The following is a 10,646-nucleotide window of genomic DNA, read 5'->3' as shown; positions in this document are numbered from 1 at the left end:
CGTTAATTTTAGTAAGTCCGGAAGACAATCCTAGGCTGATGGGTGTTTTAGTAGGACTAACACCTCAACAATTTCTTTTAGGAAAAAAAAATTCATTAAAAAAAAAAAAAAAAAACAGAGGCAGAGTACCACAGCCCATCAATAAAAGAAGACTGCTCCCCGCCTCTCTCCCTCATTCCCACTCTCAGGATAATGGATGGATAGCGGCTCTTTTAGGCCTGGGTGCTTATGGCTTCTGTGGGGAGCTCGGTGGCCTGGGCTACTTGCTGCCCAGGGCGGCACCACGGGCCCTCTTGACTCACCTCTGTCTCCGTGGTGGACATTACTGGAACACCAGTGTCCCTGAACTCTGTCTCCTACCTGCCTCAAACCTCCTTCCTGATTTTCATTCATAGCAGCAGTGCATGTGACCCTGTTCTGGCACAGAAATGCAGGCTACCAGACTAAACGCAGGGTATAAGCAGGAGTGATGGACTGATTTGACCCGCTGGCATCGTTGTTCTTGAGGTGCTTTCTTACACATTTACCCACGTCACACGCTCCCTGCTGCTGCCAATAGGAGTGCCTGACCTGGAGCCTGGGGCACAGGCTTGTCTACAGCTGGCTGGTTGTAGGGCCACTGGAATCGGCCTGTATTCCCAGCTTCCAGATCTACAGAAACAGGAACCAGGAAGGCACATACTTACGGGAACAAATGAGGATCTGCAGTGAAGAGAACTGATGGCTTTTTAAAAAGTCCAACTCAGAAAGTTAGTTCCACACAGAGTATAGGGACGATCCTGACTGTCCTGTGCACCACTCTGAAACCGTGACTGGCGCATAGTAGGTGTTTAGCCCGTATTTGTTGAATTAAGGGAACTTGGCATCCTTTGCTTACTTCCCACTGAACATTCTGTTTTCACGTGTTCAGTGGCAGCATCCCGGAGGGTGGCTTTTGCTAGTCACCTCCCTCCTGGTTCTGATGGAAGGACAGTGTGTGTTTTTAGCTGCTTTTGGTATGACAGATACATTTGGCTTCCCAACAGAAAGCCAGTGGACAAATGAAGATGTTTTAGCATCATTCAAAATGCTTGCCATTCCTCTCGATTTGCGAAATCATCAGCCGGTTATTTTGAGTTCACGTAAAGGTCAGAGCTTGATCTGCAGGAAGGAGGTTCCCCTGGTTTATGTGATGGGAACTTTCCCCCTTCTGTTTATTTTACCCAGAGGCTTCTGTTTTCCTATGAAGCGAGAATCTGGTATTTGTTGGAGAAATGTCTCAGCTTCTGTGCATGATTTAAAGAGGAGTTCACACTTTGGCTCCGGTTTTGATCATTAGTTGATAGATAGGTAGATAGATAGATAGATAGATAGATAGATAGATAGATGATACATACATACATACATGTATATTTGCTGGGTTTTGCTCTGTCAAAGACTAGCTCCTAAGTAGGTGTTTGCTGCTAGGTTTCAGTTTGGAAGGTGTCTTAAAAGCCATTTCTTGAACTGGAGAGTTGGCCCAGCTGTTAAGAAACATGGAAGAAACTCATTTTTTTTCACATTGGACCCTTGAGCCCTCAACATGGATTCTTCCCAGGTCTGATTCCTTGTCCTCCTCATATCTAGGGTCCTACCCACATGATGTTTGCATCAGGAGGCATTGAAAAAAAGTATTTGTCATCAGGGATCTGATGCTCTCTTTTGACCTGAGGGCATCAGGTGTGCCTGTGGTGTATACACACACACACACACACACACACACACACACACACACACACACACACACACACACACACACACCCCAATATGATTTGCAGGAAAAGCAGAATTTGGGAATGCCTGCTCCACTAACTCTCTGAGATGGGCCCCACTGCTAACAAGGAAGGTCCTGCCTTCTCTTAAATCTTGTGTCCATACAAAACTACATTGCCTTGGAAGTGGTGGGGCAGGGCCTCAGGCATTAAGTCTGTGGGAGGAAAATGGGTGCAAGGGATGGGTCTGGATCTGAGCTCAGAGTTTCTGTTTCTGGATGCAGGGCTGATTTCATGGGAATTCTCCAGTCCTGTCGTTGACAGATGGTGTTCTGAGCAGTTGCGGGTGCCTCGCAGGGCCACAATGAAATGGCTGAATGCATCACAATGGAATGGCTTTTGTGGGCACCTGCCAGGGCCACAGTGAAAAGGGGAATTGGCTTCACGGAAAGACAGAAGAATGCAGATCTTTGGTTTCACTTTGGACCATCCAAAACCTGTGTGAGGATATAGAAAAGAGGGACGTGGAGGGACTCTCAAAGAGACCTTAGGTGACCGGATTAGGAAGACTCTTGGAGAGGAGACCCTTCCTTTGATGACACTTTCTCCACCCGCAGAGCAATTACAGAGCCTCCAGCCTGGAAGCTTCCTGCCTGGCCTGCAGGAGATACTGTTCTGCAGACAATGGGGGGAAGGAAAGAGAAGCCGAGCATTTGCCAATGGTGGCACTAATGACTTCCTCAATGCAAGCCTGCAGCTTGTGCTCTGAGAAGCCCGGCTTTCAGGATCACTGTAGGCTGCCAGACTCACTTTCACTCTCCACAGCCAGGAGAGGAAGTTTCGGCTTATAGCCAGTCGGTCTAAAGTATGCAAATTTACATGGAGACTAAAGTATGTGAATTTACATGGAGCCCGAAAGAGAAGGCCTCTTCTAAGAGGAGGGTCCTTTTAGTTCTAGATTTGACTGGCCACATCCAAGCCAGAGCACAGGGAAGTCACAAGGAAAAGAAACCCAAAGAAGCAGCAAGAACAGACCCCGTCTCCAACCCCCGAGGCATGCATTGATGCTGTTCTAAGGGAAGAGTCTTTTTATTCACTCCAAAAAGCATATTCTTTTGCGTTCCCATCTAGATAAGCAGAGGTAGGAGGAATGGGAGAAGGCTGCACATGAGGACAAGCACCTAGGGGTGCAGGTAGAGCAGGAAGAACTGAAAAGACGCAAGCCCCCAGCAACCCCTGTGAGCCAGGGGCCTCTACACAGACTGAGTTTCCAAGATTGTGTAAGGTCTGAAGCTCTACCGACGCGGTGTCTTAGATAGGGTTTTACTACTGTGTACAGACACCATGACCAAGGTAATTCTTATGAAGACAACATTTAATTGGAGCTGGCATACAGGGTCAGAGGTTCAGTCCATTATCATCAAGGCAGGAGCATGGCAGCGTCCAGGCAGGCATGGTGCAGGAGGAGCTGAGAGGTCTACATCTTCATCTGAAAGCTGCGAGCAGAAGACTGGCTTCCAGGCAGCTAAAAGGAGGGTCTCCAAGCCCACTCACAGTGACACACCTACTCCAACAAGGCCACACCTCCAAATAGTGCCACTCCCTGGGCCAAACCTTGTTCCAGCTCAGTGTGGGCAGTCTGCCAATAAGCTGACTGGGTATCCTCAAAAGATCAGGCTGATAGCATTAAACCCAGGATACCCAGTGGAAGAAGACGGGACGCCATGATGCACACGGCCGTTCATCACTTACTACTTGTTCAGAGGAGAGGCAGCCGAGGTACCCACGCTGACTGTAGTTAGTCTGGTCAGTTCACTATTAGTTGAACAAATGGGCCTAATTCGCTATCATGAACCTTTTTTCCTCTTAAAAATTTTCTTTTTATATTTTTAATTTTATTTGATTTTTTTTTTGTTCTTATTTTTTTTTTTTTTTTTCCGGAGCTGGGGACCGAACCCAAGGCCTTGCGCTTCCTAGGCAAGCGCTCTACCACTGGGCTAAATCCCCAACCCATTTTATTGATTTTAACACTCCACATTTTATGCCCTTCCGGGTCCACCCTCTGACTGTTCCACAACCCACCCCTCCCCATTCCCCCTTAAAATTTTTGTTTGTACTACAGGGTAACCACTGCTCAGGTTCTGAGGTCGTGTGAGCCACAGGTGAGAGGTTGGATGAATGGCTCATGGGTTAAGATTAATGATGGAGTTTGGCTGTTAGATGGCTCCAGCTCTGGGGAATCTGACACCTTCTGTGTACTCTTCGGATACTCACATATACATATGAATAATTTTAAAGGAAATATTAAAACTAAAAAGACATGAATAGACCTTGTTCAGCTGGAGCGTGGGCTTCAGAAGTGACGAGAACCCATTTGACTTGCATCTCCATTAGAGCTTCCCAGGCAGAGCATCTCAGAGCCTTGCGTGGAATCCAGAATGTCTCAAGAAATGCTGGTTAAGACCCCTTCCCCCGAGTCTTCATTTGGCTCTTGTGTGAAATGAAGAACAAGAAAAATGTCACCCTCCTGTGTCTTTCCTGAAAATTAAACAAGACATGGACTCTGCCCTGCTAAGTCTGGTGTTTTTCGACAGCTGCTGTTCTTGTTGTAGGCTCCTTCACAGTCCAGTTCTGCCCCATGGAGAGAGACTCTTAGGTCAGCTCTGGAGAGAGAGTGAGCTTTGAGCTCAATTCTGGGATCAGTCTGGCTGGTGCAAAGGAGGCGACTGTTGGGGCTAAGATGCGCCTCTGCCTTCACCGCTTGACAATTCTGCTTGGCCGTGATAACACGTGTGCTGATGGGTAGTTCACGTGCCAGGTGATTGGAATGATCGTTGCCTGATGATGATGGACTGGCACAACTAGACGGCAGGATACTTACTTTGGCTGTGGAGCAAGGTCAGCATTAATGATGCCGAGTTGGTATTCAGAGACACAGATGGCGGAATTGTAACTGGTGTAGACGATTGCATCTCAATTTTTTATAGATTCTCAAATAAGTGAAGTGGCAGAATGAGGGTCAGCTAAAACCACAGGTGAAGGGATAATTTGTTGAATCATCTCAGACTATACAAACAGTATTTGTCTACCACACTGGGAGCACACACCTCTCAGCTAGTTCCTCTTCTCCTAAGTCAGAACCCTTAAGGGGTGGAAAAGTGCCATATATTTGATGGACATCTGATAAATATTTAAAGTTAACATGGAATAGAAAATCCATATTCTTTTAACAGTGGATCCCCATAGTATGGTAAGGAACAGTACTAAGCGACCACAGCTCACTGATTGAGCAGTGGATTTGGGCGTTGAACTTAGGCACTCTTCAGAGCATGGGTGGAACCGTCCCTGTGCTTTGCTTTTGTTCCCTTTCACAGTTCTTCCCTTGGCAGGTATACTTTAATTCGCTTCAGCAATATGTTTATATGGTGGACTCCCACCATGAGTGTTTTGATTTTGCTATGGCTGATGATAAGATTTTTAAATCAGAAAATTCCACTGGTAAGAGTTTTTGTCCCATGCATTATTCTGTGTGGAAAATGCCTTACATGGGATTATTGACATATATGTTGTATTATTTATCCTCTGGCAATTTATCAATGGCAGCAAGTATCATATATCCTATTGTTGGGAAAGCTAGAACTTCCTTACATTGTCTGGTTAAATGTGGCTTCGATGCTTTCAAAAGTAGAGGGAAATCTGGTAATTTAATGTTACAGGATAGGGCCTTTAGCTGGTCTGAATGTCACATGGTTGCTGTAGAAGTATGAGTTACCTGTTTTCTGAGAGGTAGAGGAATCTGATTTCCCTGGGATTGCATAATTACTGGTTCACTAGAACCACACTGCACTGAATGCACAATAAAGGAAGGGATAGACAGCCTTTCTCATCTGCCTTGCATTTCAGAGAGCTGTCCACAGAGTTCAGGACAGACTTCATTAATAGTTCACAATAACAATGACTGTCGATTGGTTGGTTTGTTGTAAGGAATATCAAACAACTGGATCCTTGGTATATTACTTAGTATTAGTGTTTCTTTCAGTATCCTGTGTCACACAGATTTATATTCCCTGCAGCCGTACCCCAAATAACCATCAAAGTGCTTCTGGTCAGGTGCTTTGTCACAGGGATAGTTAACTGACACAGAAGGCATAACTCAGAGATGAGACACCTCTATACAGATTTGCTGGACACAGGCACCATTGAGAGTTTAAATACAGACTTTCATTCAAAAGCCCCTGATTTTTAAAATTTATTCACTACTCTCTTATGTGTAGTGTATGTGCATATATTGGCACATGTATGCGTGCGTGCGTGCGTGTGCATGTATGTGTGTGTGTGTTGGATGTGTGTAAAGGGCAGAGGCTGGTATTGAGTGTCTTCCTCAATTGATTCTCCACATCACCACCATCATCGTTGTTGTTATTTTGAGACACGAGCTCACTAATTGGCTAGGCCGGTGGCAGCCAGCTCCAGTGGCCTTTGTTCTCAGCCTCCTCAGTACCGGGATTACAGAGTGTATTATGGGTGCTGGGGACCTGAAGTCAGGTTCTCAGGATTGCCTGGCAAGCACTGGGCACAGTGTTGCCTATGTCACTACCGAGACTCAAGATGACTTGAGACAGGAAGTTGACGAGTATCTATTTTAATAAATACTTGGGTTGGAGATTTGTTTCATGGTATTCTACATCCCATCAAGCCGACAAGCAAGATCAAGCCACCATACCTCCCAGCTATGCCAGCTTCACGTGGGGATCCTGCCTCAGGTCACACTCCCCCGTCACCTTTGGAAATGGTGCTTCTGTGATAGTTACCTTCTTCAGCAAGTCTTACAGGGCAGCCCTCCCACCCACCCACCCCTTACCCTAACCCTGTATTTTTCTCATGAGCCACATATCTTGGTTTTCTTATCTGTAACATGGAGAGAGACCACATGCATATAAAGTGCAAAAAGTAAAGGATTTACTGTTTGCCTTCGTGTGGATGGGTCGTGTGCTCTGGTCATGGAGGTGGCGGGAGCTGTGTTCTCGTCCTCCTCCTTTGCTGGGTCTCACTGTGCATGCAGCCTCCGTGGCCTGGAATTTCCTTATGTGGAACAGGCTGTCCTTTATCTCGAAGAGATCTAGCTGCCTCTGCCTCCCAGGTGCTGACATTAAAGATGTTTATCACCATACCTGGTAACCATGGCTTCTTAATTATGAGTGAATCTGTAACCTGAAAATGTGCAGACTTAGCCTTACAGTGAAAAGATCCTTTCCCAATTCTCCTTTCGTATGAAAATTTCCTTCCAAATTGGAAAAGAAAGAGATGTTCAATTTCAACATCCTGTTATTTTTTTTAGCTTATTTTCTCTTGGTTTTTTTCCCTCTCTTGCATGATGGATAAAATCATTTTAAAAAATAAATTATTATGTCCGGAGACTGGAGAGATGGCGCAGTGAGCACAGTGCTTGTATGAGGACCTGAGTTCTGATTCCCAGTATGAATGTGGGTTGGGGAGGGAGGCAGCCACCCAGGTGGTGTGTGTGTGTGTGTGTGTGTGTGTGTGTGTGTGTGTGTGGTCTCAGCACTTGGAGGTAGGGACAGGAGGATCCATGGGGCTGGATGGCCATCCAGTTTAGCTCTAGGTTCAGTGAGAAACCCTGTTCTAAAAAATAGTGTGGAAAGTAACAGAGGAAATACAGATGTTGACCCCTGGTCTCTATATGTACACTTGTTGATGCACACACCTACACATAGGAATATTTTCTCATACACACACACACACACACACACACACACACACACACACACACACACACACACACACATTAAGTGGAGATCAATAAAAGAAGATACCCAACATTGACCTCAGTCTTCCTTATGCATGTGTACATGTCACAAACACAGACTCATGCATATTTATGTATAAAATCATATATATATATATATATGTATAATACCCATGTAATTGTACATGTGTCTTAGTCAGGGTTTGTATCCCAGCACAAACATCATGACCAAGAAGCAAGTCAGGGAGGAAAGGGTTTATTCAGCTTACACTTCCACATTGCTGTTCATCACCAAAGGAAGTCAGGACTGGAACTCACATAGGACAGGAACCTGAAAGCAGGAGCTGATGCAGAGGCCATGGAGGGGTACTGCTTACTGGCTTGCTTCCCCTGGCTTGCTCAGTTTGCTTTCCTATAGAACCCAAGACTACCAGCCCAGAGATGGCACCACCCACATTGGCCCTTCCCACCCTTGATCACTAATTGAGAAAATGCCTCACAGCTGGATCTCATGGAGGCATTTCCTCAAGGGAGGCTCCTTTCTCTGTGATAACTCTAGCTTGTGTTAAGTTGATACACAAACCAGCCAGCACAACAGGTCTGAAAGTTTTTTCTTGTATTTTCTGCTGACTCGTTTATTTATGATTAGCTCAGCCTGGTGCTGCGCTCCAAGCCTTCATGGGCTGAAGTGCTGGCCTTAGTACTTCCCACCACATCCAGCTTCATGCTGCAAACGTCTTCATGCTACTGTTTATATTTTGGTTTTGCAAGACTGTCTTTATTTACGTTCTGTTCTGTGCCTTATTTGTAGGCTGGTTTCGAACTCATGATCTACCTGTTCCCATCTCTCTGGTGCGGGGATTGGAGGCATGTATTATACCTGGGTAGAATAGTTAAGCTGCTTCCAGGAGTTTTTATATATTTCATGTGGCAAAAGTATACTTAAGACATTAAATTATGTCTTAAAAATTTAGATTAAAAATTTCTAAAAATTAAAAAAAACTTTATAAAAGTATTTAAGGTCTTTTGTGACCTTGAATATCTTTATTGTTCTGTGTTCTAAGTTTTTTTTTCTTTTCCAGAAATAATGATTTCAGCTGTCTTCGCTATTAGCTCATTGGAACATTGGACTAATTTGTTCATGGGTATATTTAGACCCTTTAACTTGATAAAAATAAAGAGATTTCATGCCCACATTTCTAATTACCCAGCATATGACCTAAATTAATATACACTTTAGATTCCAGGCAATGCAAAATGTAAACTGGCATCATTTTGGTGGTATCAAATCTATCCATTCCCATTCTGTGATCCTGACCATATAGGCAAGCTCCGTGCATCGTAGTCTAAAATTAATTCAACTTCCCTTTCCTTGTAACCAGGAGGGGTCTGGGGAAGCTGAAGAAGATTCAGGCACTGCGTCATGTGGTTTGGGTGAAATTATGGGCTTCAGTGTCATTGTGCCTGTCATGGAGACCGAACCTTAGCTCGGAGGCCGTGTTCTCCCGTTTGATGCCTGTTGACTCTCACATCTGATGTTCTCTAACATGTACTGCGTCTATGTGTGTAAGGTAATTTTTGGAGTTATTTCTGTACTTGCTGGACTATTGGAGAGAATAAGGGGTTTCATCGAATGAGGGCGAATAGTCAGAGCAGGTCAAGTGTCGCATGCTAGGGAAGGTCATGGCGGTGCAGAGAGGGGACCAATGCATGCTTTTCAGGTTGGGCGTCAGCTTCAGAAGGATGCCGTGGATAGTTGAGAACGTAAATTTCCAGCATTTTGTTGGTCAGTACAAACAAGCAGTGATATTTTAACAACTCCCTTCTCATCCTTTTTTTTTTTTTTTTAATTAAGATAGGGTCTCACTTTGTAGACCTGATTCTCCTAGAACTATAGAGACCTGGCAGTCCTTGAGCTCACTGAGATCTGCTTGCCTCTGCCTCTAGAGTGCCAAGATGTAAGGTATATGCTGCCACGCCTGGCTTCTCTTCTGTTTTTTGAAACAGTAACTACAACATAGTCTGGCTGGCCTGGAGCTCAGTGTATAGCCACCGGTGCCTTTTACCCTTTGTTAATCCTCCAGTATATGCCTCCCCAACCTACCCCCAAAATGGGAGTTTTTCTGTGTAGTCCTGGAGCTCACTGTGTAGATCAGGCAGGTCTCAAACTCACTGAGATCCATTTGCCCCTGCCTCCTATGTGCCGGGATTAAAGGCCTGTGCCTTTGCCCTGAAGCCCCTGGTGGGTGCTGTTTTGTGTCATGTTCAACCTTGGCATTCTGTGTCTCATGCCTTGCCCCTCTTTTCTGCCTTCACGCCCTAAACACGGCCAAGTTGCGCTAGCTGCCTTAGAGTTTTCTCTATGAGACCAGACGTTTGTGTTTTTGTGTGGAAAGCCCCCCTTTCCCAGCTGTAGCTACTAAATCTGGTCATCTAGTCTGCATTTTGAAGGCCCTCTTGTCCATGAAACCTCTCAAGGTTTGTCCCCTGCCCCAACCCAGGTATACTCTTCTCTTACTGAATCTACCCTGAGGAAAGAGAATGGAGACTTGATGTGGTTTAAATTCTGCCGCCAACTTATCCAAGGAATGATGTGGGTATGTGGGTCATGTTCTCAGAGCCCCGTGAAAGGAGACAGTAGCCCCCTAACTTGCAGCAGATGAGAGAGGCAGTATTGATGGCACACCTATCCGTCGTTTGTCTGTAGCAGGTTCCTGCTCAGCTTCTGACTTCTTCTGTCACCCCAGTGGGAGCTCACTTTTGCTGGTCCCTGTTACAGTTTGCCCTTCATTTCTCCCGAAGGCCCTAGCATAGTGCTTTGAATGTAAATAAAGGTTTGCTGATAGTGAATAACAGGACACAATCGTGGTAAAGGGTAAATGGGTGCTCTTCCCCCTTTTCATGGTTGTGTTTCTGTCTTTTCCCTCATCTTTTAACCTCCATCTTAACTTCTTTTAGCATCGACAGAGCAGCAGGCTCACTTCAAAGAGTTGACTTCAAAGCCCTCTTGGCGCAGAAATCCTGGCCACTGAAGACTATAGGAGTTGGCATCAATGGACGAGCCTGTGGCGGTTGCATTTAAGAGTTTTTTTGGAGATCTATTTTTAAAGTTCTTCTGAAGGAAGGAGGGGAGGGTTACAGAAACATCT

Source organism: Rattus rattus, chromosome 5 (genome assembly GCF_011064425.1).
Source record: "Rattus rattus isolate New Zealand chromosome 5, Rrattus_CSIRO_v1, whole genome shotgun sequence".
NCBI classification, from domain to species: Eukaryota; Metazoa; Chordata; class Mammalia; order Rodentia; family Muridae; genus Rattus; species Rattus rattus.
Note: the sequence above shows the minus strand (reverse complement) of the source record.